General features: G+C 42.8%; 1 protein-coding gene across 2 annotated transcripts in view; it reads left to right on the forward strand.

Annotated features, from left to right (window-relative positions):
• Positions 1–19,515, forward strand: part of NHS (NHS actin remodeling regulator) — a 342,843-nt gene that overhangs the window by 14,961 nt on the left and 308,367 nt on the right. The gene's annotated exons all lie outside the window — the stretch shown is intronic.

Here is a 19,515-nt window from a genome sequence, read left to right on the forward strand (position 1 = left end):
AGTTATAAATGTACAGCTCAACGAATCTTTACGCATTGAACATACCTCTTTAACCAGCACCTGGAATAAGAAACAGCATTCACAGCCCTCTGGAAATCCTGCCAGTTCCTTTCCAAGCATGCCCCCCGCTCCCCACCCAGTTGGCCATTATCCTGACTTCTAACAGTCTGTTTTGGTCTGTTGTGTCATCATCCAGTATGTGCTTTTTTATATATGGATTTTTTTGTCTGCTCAAAATTATATTTGTGTGACCCATCTGTGTTGTATGTAAGTGTAGTTCATTTATTTTCATTGCTGTATAGTATTCCTTTGTATGACTATACCGTGATTTATTTGTCCATCCTGTTGCTGATGGGCATTTGGATAGTTTCCTGTTTGGGTTATTCTGAATAATGCTGCTATGAACATTCTAGTTCCTGTCTTTTGGTGAACATACCTACACTTTTCTTTTGAGTGAAAACTCCCTGCCTTGTAGTTTTACAAAACTCTCTTCCTCAGTAAGATGTTTCAAGGGTCTGACAGTGACTGTTCTTATTCCTTGCCGTCTCTTGGCTTCTAGGCTAAGCAAAAGTTTCGTTCTACTTTTCTGGAATGTAAAGATTATGCCTGATCTGTAATGGCAAAGTTTGGGTGTCTAAAATGAAGGAAATGTGATTTACTTCAGAGGACCTTTCTTCTGCCTCTTTTTATATTAAAGCATAGCCATGGAGCCTTTTGATTCTCAGACGAGGGCTGTTCACAAAGCTATGTTTCAGATCACTTGGAAACTCCTTGTAATCAGAGTTTGACATTGGAATCTTCACTGGTGCTGCTTCAGCTCTTCCTCTGCGAGAAGGAGAATCCTTTTGGATTTTCAGATTGCTTCCTTCCCTTGGGGAGGGAATGGAGGAAGAAGAGTTATGAGTCCTCTAATCCCTTGGAGGGATTAGCTTTAGCGCTGTCGGGAGTTGCCTCCTCTATTTGCCCCTACTGTCAAGATTTTATGCAAAATCTAGGCAAAGCAGAACATTTCCTCAGAAGGGCAAGAGACAGCGAAGAGGGGAAAGCCTTTCCGTCCCCCTGAGAGGGTTGATTCTTGTGGCTCTGCTTTCAGGGCCTTGGATATCTGATCCACAAAATAGCAACCCGGACTAGATGGAACTTTGTGGATTCTGGGGGTTGAAAAGGCCTCAAGCAAGTTCTAAAAAGCCGCCCACCGGACTTTCTTTCAAACCTCCGATACAGGCTCAGCTTCCCAGACTCCATTGCTGAGGCTAGAAGTCCTGGACTCAATGAGTAGTGTAACCCCCCCTAACCCCACCCCAGCCCCCCAGGCTTTCTCACTCTTTGGTTTGAAATGACCAAGACTGGAGAATTGAGGCCTGACTGTTTGAGTCTGAGCCTTCTCCTTCAAGCCCCACGGCTGCATGGTGTTTTGATGGAATGTTTGGTTCCTTTGGGTGTGAAGGTGTGTGAAGCCTTTACAGTTAAGTCTGAAAAGTGGCTTTGAGAAGGCCCCGGGAAACGCTGCCGCCGAGTGACACAGAGCTGGGCCTTTGAAAGGGGGGGTTTATGATAAATTTGAACATGGTTTTCAACTTGACTGTACTTTGCTATATTCCTTTTCCCAGCTAGAGGATAAGTGAGCTGATTTTTTCCATGAGGGAACTGCTTCGGACCATTAACTCAGATTTTCTTCAAATGCAGAGGAGACTGTAACTGACTTTTGGCTTTTAAAAACTGGAGGCCTGGTGAGACGGCTCTGTGAGGTCAGAAGTTGCAGCTGGGGCCAGGATATGCTCTTCTCTACGAACCAGGTGTGAAATGCAAAAGAGCTTTATGCAGAATAAGAGGCCTTTAAAAATCCAGATTTACTCTGAGGACCTGGGTAACTCTTGCTTAAATCCACTGCTTGTCTCGAGTTGCCCTTCTCTTCTGGGGGCCACAGCCGAGACCAGGGCCTACAATTTCTTCTTCACCCCTGAAATTTTTTTCTGTGGCCAGCCCTGCCCCTGGTTTTTAGAAAATGGCTGAATTTTTGTCTGAGCTGACTGTCATCAAGGAGATTCTTCTGGACATGTTCAGGCGGACATCAAGCAAATTCGCGGGCACACTCACGTTTCCTGAACATTTGTTGTGTGACTGCTTTCTGCTAGTACATGTTATTCATGTTATTTAACAAGCCCCTCAAAATGCTGTGATGGACATGTGAGTTTTTTTGTAGATGAGGAAACGGAGGCTCTCCTGGTGGCTCTAAGAGCACACTGCTTAAAAGGGCCTCAGCCAGGATCCAGACATGGCTCTCTGTCTTCAGCTTTGGTCCTCTGTTTACGCTGCCCAGCTCCTTATCGCCACTGAGATAGGCTTCTGCCTCCAGTTTATGATGGGGAAGCAGAGGCATAAAAAAAAAAAGACATACAGACGATGTCCAGGTGGGGCCTTGGATCCTCAGAAGGGCTGCTGGGATTGGGATGTCCGGACAGAAAGGTTCACGAATCAAGGAGTACCAGCCATGCATCTGATGGCAGGCATATGGCTTTGTTGGATGTTAAGACATGTGATGGGGCCAGGCAGTGGCTATGTGTCTGTCTGTAACTAATTAGTTGTTTGATGGTAACTTAGTAGATTGGGTAAAATAAGGCATTGGCTGTAGCAGGAGTCATTTTCTATATCAAGGCCTTTACTACCTAGACCCAAAAGATTCACCTCCTGGATACACAGGATTCTTTCCTAGCTCAGTGGTTGCCTATTTGTATTCTGTAGTGTTGCTTGAAGGCAGGTGTAAATTAACTGTGAGTGACCTCAATTCAGATAACTAATCAAGCCAAAATAAAATAAATTGCCATTTTTTTCATTTATTCAAGTAGGCCAAAATGAAATACTGATAATGGTCAGGTTTGGGGTGGGAATGAGGATGGGGGGGTGGGTATAAGGGTACTTTCAGACATTGCTGATGGAAGTGTGAATTGGTATAATTTCCAGACACTGCTGACAGAAGTGTGGAATTGGTGTAAATTTTCTAGTAAGCAGTTGGCCTTTATGAAATTAATATACAAAAAAACTGTATGCCAGAGATGTCACTTCACAATTTAACCTGAGAAAATAAGTATATAAGTAAAAGAATGTATAGATGCCTCAGTGTTGCTTATAATTAAGAATTATTGGAAATACATTAAATGACTAGCAATAGAAAATTGATCAAACAAACAACACTACTATACATTAGTACAGCAAACAACATTACTACATGTTGGAATGGTGAAATAGTCTACTGCCATTAAAATGATACAAATAGATATTAACTCAAAATTATGTTTATGTTATATTCCAAAGTTAAAAACTCTTACTACTAAATAGTATGCAGATTATTGCATGTTTATTAAGAAGATGTACGAATATAGGGAAAAAATGTCTGGAAGGATATATACCAAGTCAGTACTTTTAAAACATGTTTTGATTATGATCCACAGTGAGAAATATGTTTTACGTTTGTGATCCAGTAGATGCCTGTAGCTGAGACAATAGTTTTAGCAACAATACTACTTTTCTCTATGTAATGCGTTCTGATATATTTATTTTTTCCTTTCTTTACTGTATTATTCTATCCTTCCCTCCTGTATTCTACTTTATTCCAATTCTATTCCTCTTCTCCTTTTTTCTGTTTCATTTTTTAAGATGCTGGTCATGACCCACTAAGTTGATTTCATGATTTCCTAATGGGCCACAAGCCACAGTTTGAAAAACACTGCTCTGGAATGTGAACAGTGGTGATCTCTGGCAGGTGGGATTATACTAGATAACTTTTTTTTCTTTTTGAGAAGGGAGGTCCTTTTTGCTTTTCCATGTTACTTATGTAATACAAAGACTAACGAAAATTTTAAAATGACAACGATTCCATTGAAAAACAAATTGATACCCTGCAACTTTTAAGGAATGTATTGATTGTATAAAATAAGATGCCTACTCTACACCATGATTATTGGGCATGCAGAGTGTTCCGGGGACCTTAAAGAACTTTATGGCAGGACAAATATATCCATTGAGGCACAGAGTTTAAATAATAGAATAACAAGACAGTGAAACATGGCCGTATCTCTTCAAACTCAAAAGGTCACCAGGCATCCCGGCTTACTGTTTTACCCCAGTGATGCTGCATCAATTCTCTGGGATTTATTTCTGTTTCTGTTCCAGATTGCACTTTGTTATGCTCATTCCCCACCTTAAAAGAAACAGATATTAAATTCATCAGACTACTTTCTGGCCAGATTATCTTGCCTTACAGCACTGTCAAACTTAGCCTCCTTTAAAGCTAAAGATGATTTTAAATAGAAAGTAGTCATTAAGAACTTAGAGCAGGAAGCAGAAGCTTTAAAGGAGGACAGGAAGAATCCCTGGCCTGAGTCAATGCACTTCGCTGTGGGCTTCCTGCTCTCAACACACAGTTGGAAATCTGCAGACCCACCCGCATCATGGCCACCCAACCAAAGTGGGTAGCATACGAAGTGAGCTTTCTCTGGGAAAACAGTGGACAAGTGGGGCAGAGATTTCTGCAGAAAGTTCTGTTTATGTAGGGCACAAGTAAATCTTTGGGCATGGGTGCCAACTGCAGAGTGGGGGAGGGCAATCCATACGGGTGGGGCTGGGGAGAGGCTGGCTGGCATTTTCAGAGTTGGGGCATGAGAGATGCTTCCTGCCCTTGAAAGGAATTAATGATAGGAAATCTGAGAAAATAACTGGGGTTGCTTTCCAAGAGGTAGTAATTTAGTTACTGTTGTTTCAGACTGTGCCGAGAGCAATCTGACAATGCTAAAAAGGTTATTTGGAGCCCTGGCCTTCCACTAAGGGAGAAGACTAAAATCCATTCTATCTCTGAAAGATTGTGAATAACATGCCAAAGTTATTCATGTACTCATTTATTTATTCATTTATTATCCGATGAATTATCCAATCATGTAGTCATTTGTTCACCCACCCATCCATCCATCCATCCATCCATCCATCCATCCATCCATCCATCCATCCATCCATCCATCCATCCTTCCATCCATCCATCCATCCATCCATCCATCCATATATCCACCCATCTACCAATCCATTTATCTAAGCATCCACTTACATGGCCAGATGCTTTGTACTGTGGGGCAAGTGGCAAGCATGGGGGTAGGGGAGAAACTCTAAAAGGGGGAAGAGCAGTCTGTGTAGTTGAGTTGCTCACAGTCTGGCAGAGCAGACAGACAAGTAAACAGCTAATTACCACATAGTGTGGGCAGTGCTACCAGAGGGGCCAACCTGGCTTGATTCATGCAAAACTAAGTCTCCCCTTCAGGCCTGGAATCACGGAATGTTAGCCCGAGAGAAGCCTTAGAAAAACTGAATGGCACAATGCTTTCCAGACTTTATCCACAGAGTTCTGGGGTGCCACTTCAGGGAGTGGAGGTGGGAGAAAGAGGGGGGAGTTAGAGGAAAGCTGAACAGATGGGGTTTAGCTTCTTTGAGAACCAGAGCAGGTCCTTTTTTATCTGTTTCATATATTGAGGTTCCTTGTAGAGTATCATTTGAGGAAGGGCCTTGTCTGCTTAATGATGTTTGCAAAACACTGGACCAGTTCACCATCTTTCCTTGTGTCTCTGGTTTAGAAAGTGAGGCCCAAAAGAGTGGAGTGACTAATCCAAGGTTTTAAAATTGGTTAGTTAACAATCCAGGAATAGACCTGGTCTTCTAATTTATGTGGGCATAAATACATTACTTCAGTTAGCTTTTGCTTTGTAACAGATAACCCCCGAACTTAGCAGCTTAAAACAACCACTATTTAGGCCATAATTCTATGAGTTGGCAATTTGGGCTGGACTCAGCTGGGATCGTTCTTCTGGTCTCAGCTGAGCTCACTCATGTCGGTGATGAGCTGCTGATCCACTGGCAAGTCACGGTAGAACAGGCCAGTCTACGATGGCCTTCCGTCCGAGGGATGGCTGGGAATTGGCTGGGGTAAGCAGGTAACTGAGTCCGGAATGTCTCATGATCAGGATTCCAGCAGGGAAATATCCATAACCTCTTGAGGCCTAGGCTTAGGGCTGGTCAAAGCAAACCACAGGACCAACTCAGACTCAGGAGGTGGAGAAAGAGACTCTGTTTCTTCATTGGAGAATTGTAAGAGTTGTGGTTACAGGAAGGGAAGAATCATTGCCCTTTTTGCTATCTACCACAAGAATACTGAGTTATTACCATGTCTTCTCTTAATTTGGGCACTGGAAAAATGTGTGTTTGAAAATACTATCTAGTTCCAAAGCCATCTTTATAAGAAGACCATAGCCATGACTCTTTCTATATACTATGAGGCCTCTTGCTTACTTGGGTGTTTGAGACAGATGGTATTTACTGCTTGTAGTAAGGGACGTTGTACCTTAAGAACATCCCTACCTTAATCCCAGTCACAGTCTTTGCATCAACAGCCCTTTCCATGGAAAGGACCCTTCAGCTCTTGGTTACTCTGATTCTCATCATTTCCATAAATATTTATTGAGTGACTCCTATGTAGCAGACACATGACTAGATATTGAGGATATAAATATGTCTAAGGTGGGCCCCTAACCTCAGGTAACTCACAGTCTGGAAGGGAAGGAGGAAGGGTAAACAGATTATTATAGTGAAATATGATGGGGAAGAGGGCTGGAAGTTGAATTTCTCTTTAGTGGTCATTATTACCTTTGTAATTAGAAGGTGCGGCCACACGGTCATCTAAGTAGATGCAGAAAAAAACATGCAAGAAAATTCAGCACCCTTTCTTGACAAAAACATTTAACAAACTAGGAATAGAAGGAAACGTCCTCAACCTGATAAAGTACATCTATGAAAACTGACAGCAGGCATCATACTTTGTAGTGCAAAATTGAATGATTTTCCTCCTAAGATGAGACACAGGACAACACTGTCCATTCTTGCCATTTCTATTTAACATTATACTGGAGATTCTAGCCAGAGCAATTAGGAAAGAAAAAAAAAGGCATTCAGATTGGAAAGGTAGAAGTAAAAGTATCTCTATTTACAGATGACATGATCTTGTATAAAGAAATTCCTAAGGAATCCATACACACACACACACACACACACACACACACACACACACACCCATTAGAACCAATAAATGAGTTTAGCAAGCTTTGAGGATACGAGATCAATATACAAAAATCAGTTGTATTCTATACATTAGCAAGAACCAATTACACAAGGACAAGAAATTAAGAGAACAATTCCTTTTACATAGCATCAAAAAGAATAAGATACTTAGGAATAAATTTTACAAAAGTGCAAGACTTGTACACTCAAAAGTATGAAACATCATTAAAGAAAATTAAGGAAGACCTAAATAAATGAAAAGACATTCCATGTTAATGGATCAGAAGACTTAATACTATTAAGATGGCAGTATTCCCTGATTGATATACTGATTGGTTTCAATCCATATTAAAATCCCAGCTTATTTTTTTTTTTTGCAGAAATTGATAAGTTGATTCTAAAATTCATATGGAAATGCAAGGTACCCAACATAGCCAAAACAGTGTTGAAAAAGAACAAAGTTGGAGGACTCACACTTTCCAGTTTCCAAATTTATAACAAAACAACAGTAATCAAGACAGTGTGGTAGTGGTGTAAGGATAGACCTATAGATGAATGGAATAGAATCAAGAGTCCAGAAATAAATCCTTACATTTATGGTCATTAGATTTTTGACAAGGGTGTTAAGATAATTCAGTGTGGGAAATGATCATCTTTATAACAGATGGCTCTGGGACAACTGAATATCCATATGCAAAATAAGTTGAACCCCTCCCTCCCCCACATTATTACAACAGAAATTAACTCAAAATGGATCACAGGCTTAAATTTAAGAGTTAAAACTATAAAACTCTTAGAAGAAAACATAGGAGTAAATCTTCATGACCTTGGATTAGGCAGTGATTTCTTAGATATGACACTAGTAGCAGAAGTGACAAAAGAAAAAAAATAGATAAATAGCACTTCATCAAAATTAAAAACTTTTGGCCCTCAAGGGACACCATCAAAAACTGAAGAGTCAACCCACAAAATGGGAGAAAATATTTGCAAATCACGTATCTGAGAAGAGACTTTGTATTAGTTTCCTAGGGCTGCTGTAACTAACTACCACAAACTGGGTGGATTAAGACAACAGAAATTTATCCTGTCACAGTTTATGAAGCTAGAAGTCCAAAATCATGGTGTCAGCAGGGCTATACTCACTCTGAAGGCTCTAAGGAAGAATCCTTGTTTGCCTCTGTCCTGGCTTCCGGTGGTTGTCAGCAATACTTGGTGTTCCCTGGCTTGTAGACACATGATTCCGTTCTGTCTCCCTCTTCACGTGGTACTCTCCTCTCTGTGTGTCTCAGTGTCCCTGTGTCTTCATACGGCCTTCTTATAAGAATACCAGTCATTGGAGTTAGGGCTAACCCTAATCCAGTATGACCTCATCTTTACTTGATTCCATCTGCAAAGAATGTATTCGACTTTCCTCGGTACCAGGGGTTAGGACTTCAACATATTTGCCGGGGTGGGGGGAAGCACAATTCAACCCACAACAGACTTGTATCTAGAATTATAAAACAATCTTAAAACTCAACAGAAAAAGACAATTTAATTTTTAAAATGGGAAAAGGATTTGAATAGACATTTCTCCAAAGAAGACATAAAAGTCGGCATAAGCACACGAAAAGATGCTTGATACCGATCAAAACCACGAGATATCATTTCATACCCATTAGGATGGCTAAAATAAAAAAGACAATAATGTGTTGATGAGGATGTGGAAAATTGGAACCCTTATACATTGCTGGTGGGAAGGTTCCATAGTGCAGTAGCTTTGGAGAACAGTTTTGGCAGCTCCTCAAGATGTTAGACGTAGTTACCTTATGACCCAGCAATGCTCCTCCTACGTGTGTATATACCCAAGAGGACTGAAAACATATGTTCAAACAAAAACATGTATATGAATGATCATTGCAGTATTATTTGTAGTAGTCAAAAGGTCAAAATAGCCCAAATGTCCATCAACTGATAAATGGATAAAGAAAATGTGGTATATCCATGCAACGGATTATTGTTTGGCAATAAAGGTGGTAAAAGATAATACAAATGATTGACACATGCTACAACATGGATAAACCATGGATAAACCTTGAACACATTATGTTAAGTGAAAGAAGCCAGTCATACAAGAACACGTACTGTATGGTCCCGATGATATGAAATGTCCAGAACAGGCAAATTTATTGAGACATAAAGCAGGTTAGTGGTTGCCTAGTGCTGGGGGATGGAGAGAATAGAAAGTGACTTGCTCATGAGTTTAGGGTTTCTCTTAGGGGTGGTGAAAATGTTCTGAAATTAGATAGTGGTGGTGGTTTCAGAACTCTGTGAATATGCTCAAAACCACTGAATTGTAATTTTAAAGGGTGAATTTTGTTGTGTGTAAATTATATCTCAATAAAGCTGTTAAAATCACTGACATAGAAAACGACATAGCGACATCATATGCTATCACTTATATGTGGAATCTTTAAAAACAATGGTACAAATAGAACTTGTATACAAAGCAGAAACAGACTCACAGACATAGAAAACAAACTTACGGTTACCAAAGGGGATAGTGGGGGGGAAGGATAAATTAGGAGTTTGGAGTTAGCAGATACAAACTACTATATATAAAATAAACAAATAGGTCCTACTGTAGAGCACAGGGAACTATATTCAACATCCTGTAAGAAATGATAATGGAAAAGATACACACATATATATTATATAATGGATAACTGACTCACTTTGCTGGGCACCTGAAACTAACACAACATTGTAAATCAGCTATACTTAAATAAAAAAAAAAAAAAAGGTGCAGTTCTTTGTGAGAGGTAGCGGATGGATGTTAGGAAACTTGAGGAAAATGGTAACAACTTGGAATCCTCACTCAAAAGAATGGGGGAAAGAGCTGTGTGAGTTATGCTAGGTCAGCTACCGCAACAAGCCACTCCCAACTTTCAGTGGCGGAGCACAAGAAAAGTTTCTTTCATCCAGTTGTCTGATCCTGGTCAGGTCACCATCCTTGGTGGGGATTCTTCTCCAAGTGGTGCCTCAGGGACTTAGGTTCTTTCCATCTTTTGTCTCTGCCCTCGTTGAGAACTTGGGCGCCCTCTTCTTTCAGCTGCTGGCTGGGGAAAGGAGAGTGGAGGATTGAGAGTTTTGTGATCTAGGCCTGGCTGAGGACCTGGAAGTTCTCTTCCACTCGCATTGCACTGGCCAGAAGGGGTCCCATGACCACACCTCCCTGCGGGGGAGATTGGTGCATACCATCTGCTCGTGTGTCCGAGAAGAAAAAGGAAACAGGTGTGCTGACCAGCTAGCCAGCCTCTGTCACAAGGGCTGACCAAGGGCAAGGAGAAAGGTGGCAGGCTCAGAGCCCAGCTGGAGGTGGCATGTTTGTGGTCACCACTGAGAGTAGGCCTGCCTCGTTTCTCCACCCCCCCCTCCCCCCCCCCCGCTCTTCGTGGTGGTACAGTCCCAGGTCGAAAGTACTGCTACGGGGCACATTCCTGCTGGTGCTTGTGTAGCCCGGCTTCCATTAGTAACGCCTGGGGAAGGACATAAAGACCAGGGCAACCTGGAGCATTTTAGCATCTCACCAATGGAATGACAAAGCCACATTGTCGGTCAGAGGGGAGCAAGAGATGAATGTGGGAAATAAACTGCTGTTTCTTTGCACTTGGACATGGGATGAATAAAAATAAGAATCTGTCCCCTTTTAAGATTGTGCTTTAAATAGAAATCTGCCCCAGGCCCTTCGGGATCTTTTTCTTCTTGGCTTGCTCGGAGTGTCCTTCACTGCCAGCCACATCTGCTCCTTTGTGGCCGAGGGACTTGAGCTCTGCTTGGGAACCAGGTCGCCTGAGTGGATCCCTCCGATGGAAGCTCCCCTCCTCCAAGTATCTTATGTTTTCAGGGCCGCCATGACAGGCCGGCTATTTTAGTGACATTTCTGTAGTGGTTGTCCCTGGCCTTCTAGATAAGTGCTGCCTGTCTTTCTGACAGCCTGTTTGTTTGTGTCTGGCTGCTAAGGCCATGGTGAAAGTCACCTTTACTGGCCTGTCCTTGTTTTCAGTGGCACTTGTCTCCTGGTGTAATGCTGGATGTTTAACGAGCTTTGTTTATGGAGAGTGCAAGATGGGATAGGACTGCCTCTTCTTTTGTGGCATCAGCCCCCGTGGGCTTTGCTGAAAGGCATGCTGGGACCTTGAGGACAGGCTGGCAGGAAGAGGCGAAGGGGGAGCACCTGGGCCAGGGAGAGTGATTCTGCTGAGATTGGGCCCTTAGAGAAGACGGCCAACTGTCCAAATCACAATGGCCGAGGTTTGGGGTCATGGTGGGTGGGGTCTGGGCTGACGTCAGTGCCCAAGGGTCTGGTGCATGGAAGAGGTTTCCGGTTGGTCACTGTGTTTGCCTGTCTTGTTCTCCCCTAATCCGTTGTCTATACTCCTGCAGAGTGCATCTTGCGAGGCACAAATCCAGTCACATCACTCCCCGGTTCACATTCTTCCATGGCTTCTTATGGCTCTTCCTGGTAGCATCTAAATGAATTGGTTTTCGAGACCATGTGAGTCTGGTCCCAGCCTCTCTCCAGCCTCATCTCTCCATCTGTCTCCCTAGACTCATCGCTCTGGTCCCAGTTCTAAGATTGTTCAGGTTCCTCTTATATGCAGAGCTCTCTAGCTCCCCCAGCTTCGTCTGGTCCTGGCCTTTGTGCCCCTTTCTCCTAGTTGCCTTGTTGACTGACTCCTTCACTGAGCCAGCAGCCACTGCACTGTGTCTCCTTCTCCACGCCAGGTATCTCGCTCTGTTGTAATTTCCTGTTTGTTTTTGTGCTCCTCTATGAAACCGAAAACTTCATAGGCTCAGGGACCATGTCTCATTCCCCATCGTACTCCCAAGTGTTTTAGTCAGGGTGGACTAATTTCTGTAGCACAGAACCCCAAACATCTAAGTGACTAATTTCTTGCCCACATGACAGTTCATTGTGGGTGTTCAGTAGATGGCCTTCCACACAGTTACTCAGAAATCTAGGCCCCTTTCTTTTTGTAGCTCTCTCACCCCCTAGGGCTGTTCTCTTTTTCCAAGGCTGCCTCTGACAGGCAAATGGGAGAAGGGACAATGGAGATCATATGAGTGTTCTTATGGGTCATGCCCGGAAGTTGGGTATTTCTACCCCTATTCCATTGGCCAGAACTCAGTCACATGACTACATATAATTGCAGGGGATGCTGGGAAATGGCATCCAGCAGTGAGCAGGCTGGGTGAGCAAGTAGCTGGTCTCTGACACCCCAGTGCTTGCCTCGCGCATGGTGGGAACTGAGTAAATCTTTGTTGAATTTGTTGAATGGGTGAACATTGTATGCTAGGCTCCATCTTGATTCTTAGGTGATTTAATTTACTCATCAGGAGGGACATGTGATAACAGATCACAGAGAAGGAGCCCAGTGGATTCCAGGGGCCCGAGCACCGTGGAAGTGTTACAGACAGCAGCAGAGGGAAGGGCAGTGTAGTTTGGGAATCTGGCACCCAGACAGCGAGGTGCTACCCTTCCAAGTCCTCCAGGGGGACAGAGTTTTATTAATACTAAAAGTTACTTTCTCAGAGGGGACGAAGGAGGAGATAACAGAGAGGAGGAGTGAGGACTGCTTCTTTAATTCTGTAGAAGGTAATGGTGTCAGCTTTTTTCACACGTTGCTCCTAGGTGTATGTGGAGGAAGAGCGTGGCATGCCCATGCATGTGCCCGGCTGCCTCTGTCTCTCCTGCCCCGGGGGGGAGCAGGTGTGTAACACATGTGACGTGGCCGTTCTCTCTTGCACGGCCAGAACATCCCTGAGGCCATGCTCCCTTCTGATTGGAGTGTCCACCTGGACTTCTCCTACGACCCAGCCCCCTATGGGTGCAAAACCTCATTCCCCACGCGGATAGGAAGATGCAAGAGAACCAAGTGGTGATAGCTACCGGTGACCAACAATTTAGTTTGCAAATTAACATCCAAAGACTCACCTTCTGGATGGCCTGGGATATAATGACTCCTTGCCCATGGGTGGCTCTAGAATCTTCCAAAGCACTTTCCCACACCTTATCTCATTTCACCCTCATCAGAACATGGTGAGGTCAGAAAAGCCAAGGGTGATTATGTCTACTTTACAGATGAGCAAACCGAGGCTCACATACCTCGGCTGACTTTCTCAAGCCCATGGGGCTGCTCTTCCACGCTGGCCATTTCCACCTCGGGCCCCATTGCTCAAATCTGCAAACTGTGCTCCAGAAGATTCCCTCATAGCTTGTGATTCGGGAGACTGGAAAATATGTCTGATGGCCGACCTTCCCTCTCAACACTGCCCATGTGTTTTCCTATCTAAACAAGCGGGTCTGCAAGAAGCTACCACACAATCCTCCCAGGTGTTTAGATCCTGTGTGCTGTGGATTGTGACCTCCCTCTGAGTACTGGCAGAGAAAACCAAAGAGAGCTAAAACCATTTCCTAGTTGCCGCGCCCCACATCCCAGTTAATTAAAACAGGGGCTAGGTGGGGTTGTACCTTGGGACTCTTTCTTATTAAAACAAAACCAAACCAAATGCCCAGAGCTGGATGTTTCCATAACTGTCCACGTGCACGCTTGCTGGCAAGCACGAGTGTTGTATTCCCAGGACTCTTTAGCACTCTCTCCCGACCTCACTCAGACGGAAAGCTGACATTAACCTTGCTATCCTATCTAATTAAAGGTGAAGGCTATAGTTTGCCCAAGTCTGTCATAATCTGGTTTCTGGGTTTTGCCAGCACAGAGGAGGAGGGAAAAGCTGAAGGCCGGCTATAATGTGGGAGGATGCAAGAAGGGGCAGAGGGGGTCAGGATGAGTTCCTTACCCCACAGACCCTAAAGCAGAATTTCTACCATGAGAATCCTCACAGCGCAAAGAAGGTATCTTGGTGGAGGAAAGGATGGCTAATGTCAGTTCCTAAACCTCCCTCCCTCCGTCCCACTGGCTCAGGTATACCTGGGAAACCCCCATCTTCTGGCATGGTCTCCCATGCATTGTTTTCTCAGGAGCAGAGCATGACCTCCATCTAATAGAATCTATGTTGGTATCTGTCTCAGCAAATCCCTTTCCATATTAAAAGATTAATGTGGTAAATCCAGAGTTAGTGGGAGATTGTGATGTTTCCTCTTCTGCCATCAGAGACTTGTTTATTGCCACTATTTTCTGTCTTCCTTTTTTGCTCTCCCCTCACATCCCGATAAACCATATTTTGAAGCCCTCTTCCAATTTCTCACTTTTCCTAATAGTAATAAAAAGCCCAAACAATTTGGATGGCATCTGTGCTTCGTCCAACAGAGAAGTTACGGGTCTATTATGATCTGGCCTAAGGTCCCTTGTGTGAGGTTGACATGAAGAAGTGATGCTTGGTCCGTAAGATTTGAGGAAAGGCTCTGAACAGCAGGCTCGCTCTGAGGAACACTGATATTGCTTTTTGGAGGGATTATTTTGCCACTGTTCAGGTAGGAATTCAAACCTGCTTCTGTCACACTTCCTGACAGCCTCATGGTGTGCTTACTTCAGATACTGTGCTATGTGCTACGCAATGACCACTTGCTTTGAATCGTATATTAAGACATGTTATCATAGAAGCTTTTCTGCGAGCCGAGCATTTGCCTAATGGAGCTGAGGATGAGGCTGTTAGTAGTCCATCTTTTGCGAGCACCTGCTGTTTACAGGGCACCATACCGGTCCGACTCCTTCCTTCCGAGATCTTCCAGGGTAAGTCAGCCAGTCCGAGACCAGCTCAGGGAGAAGATGGTGAGATTCTGAAGACCATGTGGTGAGAAGGCCATGGGGTGTTTGTCCCCCAACCCACCCACTGGTTATTGATTCTGCTCCTGGTTGAGCAGTATGTGCACTTCTATGAAGAACAATGAGTTGATCAATAATTATGTATTACCTGGTTCAACTCCCAGCACGACGTTTAATAGCTCATGGTAGGTGCTCAGCAAGTGTTTTTGGGGTTGAAGTACAGTAATATGTTTGCTCAATGTATTTTCCATTAGATTTTGAGTTCTTTGGCGTCAGGGCCCATGTATCATTGGCATTTCTGTCCCCATCTCCACGCCCAGTGCCTGACACATAATGAATATTTATTGTGCTTCCACAGAACACCTATCTGTCTGTTAGGGATTGTTCAAATCCCCCCTTCCTTATGATGAGCCCTTTTTCATCCTAGTGTCTTAGTCCTGAGAGAAATTCCTTTCATGTGATCACCAACTCATCTCATCGTATGCCCATATGACTAGTCCCAATGTGTATTAGTCAGCTCAAGCTGCCATAACAAAGCACCACAGACTGGGTGGCCTAAACAACAGGAATTTATTTCTCATAGTAATGGAGACTGGACGTCCAAGGTCAAGGTCCTGGTCTATTCAGTTTCTGGTGAGAACTGTCTTCCTGGCTTGCAGGTGGCCCCATTCTCACTGTATCCTCACACGGTGGAGAGAGAGGGAAAGAGCTGTCTGGTGTCTCTTCTCATAAAGACACTAATTCTGTTGGATCACGGCCCCATTCTTATGACCTTATTTAACTTCAGTTACCTCCTTGGAGGCCCCATCTCCAAACGGAGTCACACTGGGAGATTAGGACTTCAAAATACGAATTTGGGGTGGGCACAAGCATTCGGTTGATAACACAATGTACTTGTTGCCTAATGTAACATCTGGAATTTCCTGGTCAAGAAAAGGGTGATGAAAAATAAATGCAGTACTAGACTGTTCTTGTAAATAAGCATAGTACCATGCATGAGATGTCTAAAAGGAGTCAGGTAGGAGCACTTAATGAAAGTCTGTGGTTGATTGAACCTAACTTTACCACACCCTTTTCTTTTCCTTTCATTATGAATTTTTTTTTGAATCCACGGGAATTTTCCTGAGCATGTCTATTGCAGAAAGATACTCATGTTTTGGAGACAGGGCAGCAGTAGTCAAAGGAAGTGGAATAGGAAAGTCAGGATAAGCTGGGTTATGCTGTGACGATAAACATCCCCCACATCCCAGCGGCTCACCGTAGCAAATGTTTGTTTCTCCTTCCCGCTCCACGTCTAAGGTGTGTCAACAGGGGTGCTCTGCTAGTTGTGATTGTTCTGGGATCCAGGCTGACGGAGGTTCCATTTTGACACATGTGTCACAAACGGGAACGTAGTAAATGGCATACTGGCTCTTTAAGGTTTCCCCTTCATGCTTATCCTTGATTGGCTAAAGTAAGCCACATGGCCACATCCAACTGCAAAGAGGTTGATGAAACGAAGGAGGAAAGCTAAAGTGTTTGGTGCTTCAAAAAGGCTTTATCCTTATGATGGGGTAATAATGAGGCTTAGGTAAATGTGGATAGAACTTGAGCAGAGTTTGTGGCACAAATGAGAAGTTTTAAAATTCTTAAAAAAAAAACAATCTGTTTCCAAAAGAGCTCTCACAGCTAGGATTTCTTCTTGCCTAGCTGAGTATTTCTGTGCCTGGAATGAGATCCAGAGAATGAAACCATTTTTCATTGAGATCATGAGAGTTGCCTTTCAAGTGTCCATAGAGTATAAATAACAATAGCCTCAAAGAAACAATTAAAAGCTCTCCAGGTGGCTTATCTCAGATCCACTGAGAAATGAAAACCCCCAAACATGCCAAAACATTAAAAAAAATGGCTGTGTCTGAGGGTGGTCTCCTTGTAATGATAAAGCTTTCTCCCCATCCTTCCTGAAAGTGATACCAGTGTGATGTTAGCAGAGTATCGCTGTCTGGAAGGGGATGGCTGAATCTGGTGGGATTACGTTTGAGCTGCATAAACACAGGTTGAATCAAGCGCGGTGAGTTGATGATGGGGAGCGGAGAAAGAGTCAAGACCTTCCGTTGAGATAATAACTAGTTCATTATCTACCCAGATAAAGGGTCGTACAGGCTTTCAGCAACAGCATGGAAAGGAGACTAGACTGACCTTTCTGACAGCAACTCTCTGCTCCATTTTTTTAAAAAACAGACCTTAGAACACCAGTGAGTAAGGAAATTATTGTTCCTTCTGACACCCTTCCTTCCCCTTCCCTAGCCTCCCCAATACACAGGCCTTTCACGCCCATTAATTTTGGAGTGGCTGCCTTTGTTTAAATTACTTATAATGGAAAATTCCTGGAAAAATCTCAAATAAGCCCATGAATAAACGTTATTAGCTTACATCTCCCCCATTTTTACACACTCTTTCCCACCTCTTCCTCACCCCTAAATTTTGTCTTTACATCAAAAGGCAAAAATGCTGTCACTTAGTCAAAGGAAACTTCTGCCTCTTGGCCTGTATCTTCCAGTTGTCCTTCAAAGAGCCCATTATGGATCGTTGGAAGGAGCCAGCCTGCCGTATTGTCTTTGTGTGAAACTTAGCAAGTGTTGTGGTGTGGATGGGGTACTTCCACTCGGAACGAGAAATGATAGTTCCAAGTGGCTTTCAAGACATTAAGGATATTTTGGCACCCTGAGTTAAGCAACAGCAGCTTAAACTTTTCCCAGGAGATGGTGCTTTTGGCTAAGTGTCATAAAAGTGTTACCCCAAAGCCAAAGATTCCGATGAGATTTCAAGTGAATGATTTTTCCCTTATTCATTTGGCATAATCGTTTTAATATGCAGTCATTTTAATATGTTCTGTAATGGACTGGCAAACCCTGGGCAATATATTTTCTTTCCATTACCTTAGAAACCTTGTCAGTAAAATGAAGACTAGTAATACAGATTTCTTACGTGACAATCATTTTTCTTTGTGAGAGGAGTTGCTTCAGTAAGAGGAATGGCCTGTGTTGAATGCCAGATCATAATGAGGCCTCCTGGCTCCAATAAATTACATTTGCTCTAGGTTGACTATCTATGGAATGAGGTCATGTACCCTTGATCCAAATCATGAATGTGACAGTCTGCATCTACGTACAGAATAACCCAATCATTGCTACCCTACAAAATTTCATCACCGTCTCTGTCATCTGCAGGGCATGGGTTTGACGGAAGATGACAGGAATGATGTGTATTATGCTCAGCCCTTAGCCTCAGAGCGTCAAAGCCTTACATTTAGATTTTTTTAAAAAGATAATTTCATATCACCTAGGGATAATTAATGGGTTCCGTGTGAGAAATGAAATCAGAATTGTTAAATTTAGAAATAGAGCGGAAAATGGAATATTCCTTGAAATAGATTCAGATAGTATAGACTAAGTCGTGACCAGATTCTGTAACCGTTTCCCCTCCCTGGCTGCCTGTCCCATGTTTATATTCGCCCCAAATGCACTTTTAAACACAGCACATGAGAAGAAAGAACGTGAGCGATAAGAACAAGTAATTTTGGGGGGAAATAGGATAATCTCATCTGGTAAGGGGTAAGTGGATGTTATACCCAGGAAAGATGTATGTGAGAAATGTACTTCACAATGGTATTAGAATTACACGTATAGCTTCATACTTTTTGGTGACAGGGGGTTTCAGTTGGCTGTTCAGTGGTCCCTGATTGTTATACATCTTCCTGAATTTTGCACTGAGATAGAATGAAATGATAGCGAATGATAGTAAATGTAGTTATGGAGTTGTGTGCGTCTGTCCATATGAAATAATAGGAAAAATACTGTGCATGTATGAAGCTCTTGAAACACGTTTGAGTAATATTTGTGTAGCTCCATTTCAACGATATTTATACGCTTATATAATGTATTTATAGTACATATTATATGTTAAAGTAATATATATCTATTATAGCATCATATCAAGAACATAGCTCAAAAACATTTCCAAAGAAATTAAGGTTCAAAATAAAGGTAGTAATTATACTAAGTCTCAAAAGTTTCTCTTATCCGAATTCTTAGCCTGTCATGATACTTAACAACAGTTTCCAGTAATTTGAAAAAAAAAAAAAAAAAAAAAAGGTCTAGAGCTTGTTGAATCAGACCTGAACAATGAGTACAGGCTGACTTATGTGTGAGTGAGAAGGTATTCGTTGTCTTCATCAGGGGTTGGCAAACTTTCTCTGTAAAGATTTAGATAGTAAATTTTTTAAGTTTGCAGGCTATACAGTCTCTGTTGCAACTTCTCAACTTTGTCATTGTAACTCAAGAGCAGCCATAGACAATATGTGAGTGAGTGAGCACGGCTGTGTCCCAATAAAACTTTATTTATAAAAACAGATGATGGGCCAGTTTGGCTGGTGGCCTGAAGTTTGTCAGTCCCTGATCTTTAACTAGGAAGCTTTTTAAGTATAGCCTAATTGAAAAACAATGTATAGATGGCACCTAGTTGAATATGAGCATACCTGTATATTTAGTGCATGCATGTGCACCCAAACGTGTGCGTGTGCGAGCGATGCACACACACAGGAACACACAAGAATAAGATGGAGTATTTAGAGGCCTTTTTAAGATCAGTCTAGAAGAATTCCTGTATACGTAATTTT

The sequence above is a fragment of the Eschrichtius robustus genome, chromosome X (genome assembly GCF_028021215.1).
Source record: "Eschrichtius robustus isolate mEscRob2 chromosome X, mEscRob2.pri, whole genome shotgun sequence".
In the NCBI taxonomy this organism is placed as follows: Eukaryota; Metazoa; Chordata; class Mammalia; order Artiodactyla; family Eschrichtiidae; genus Eschrichtius; species Eschrichtius robustus.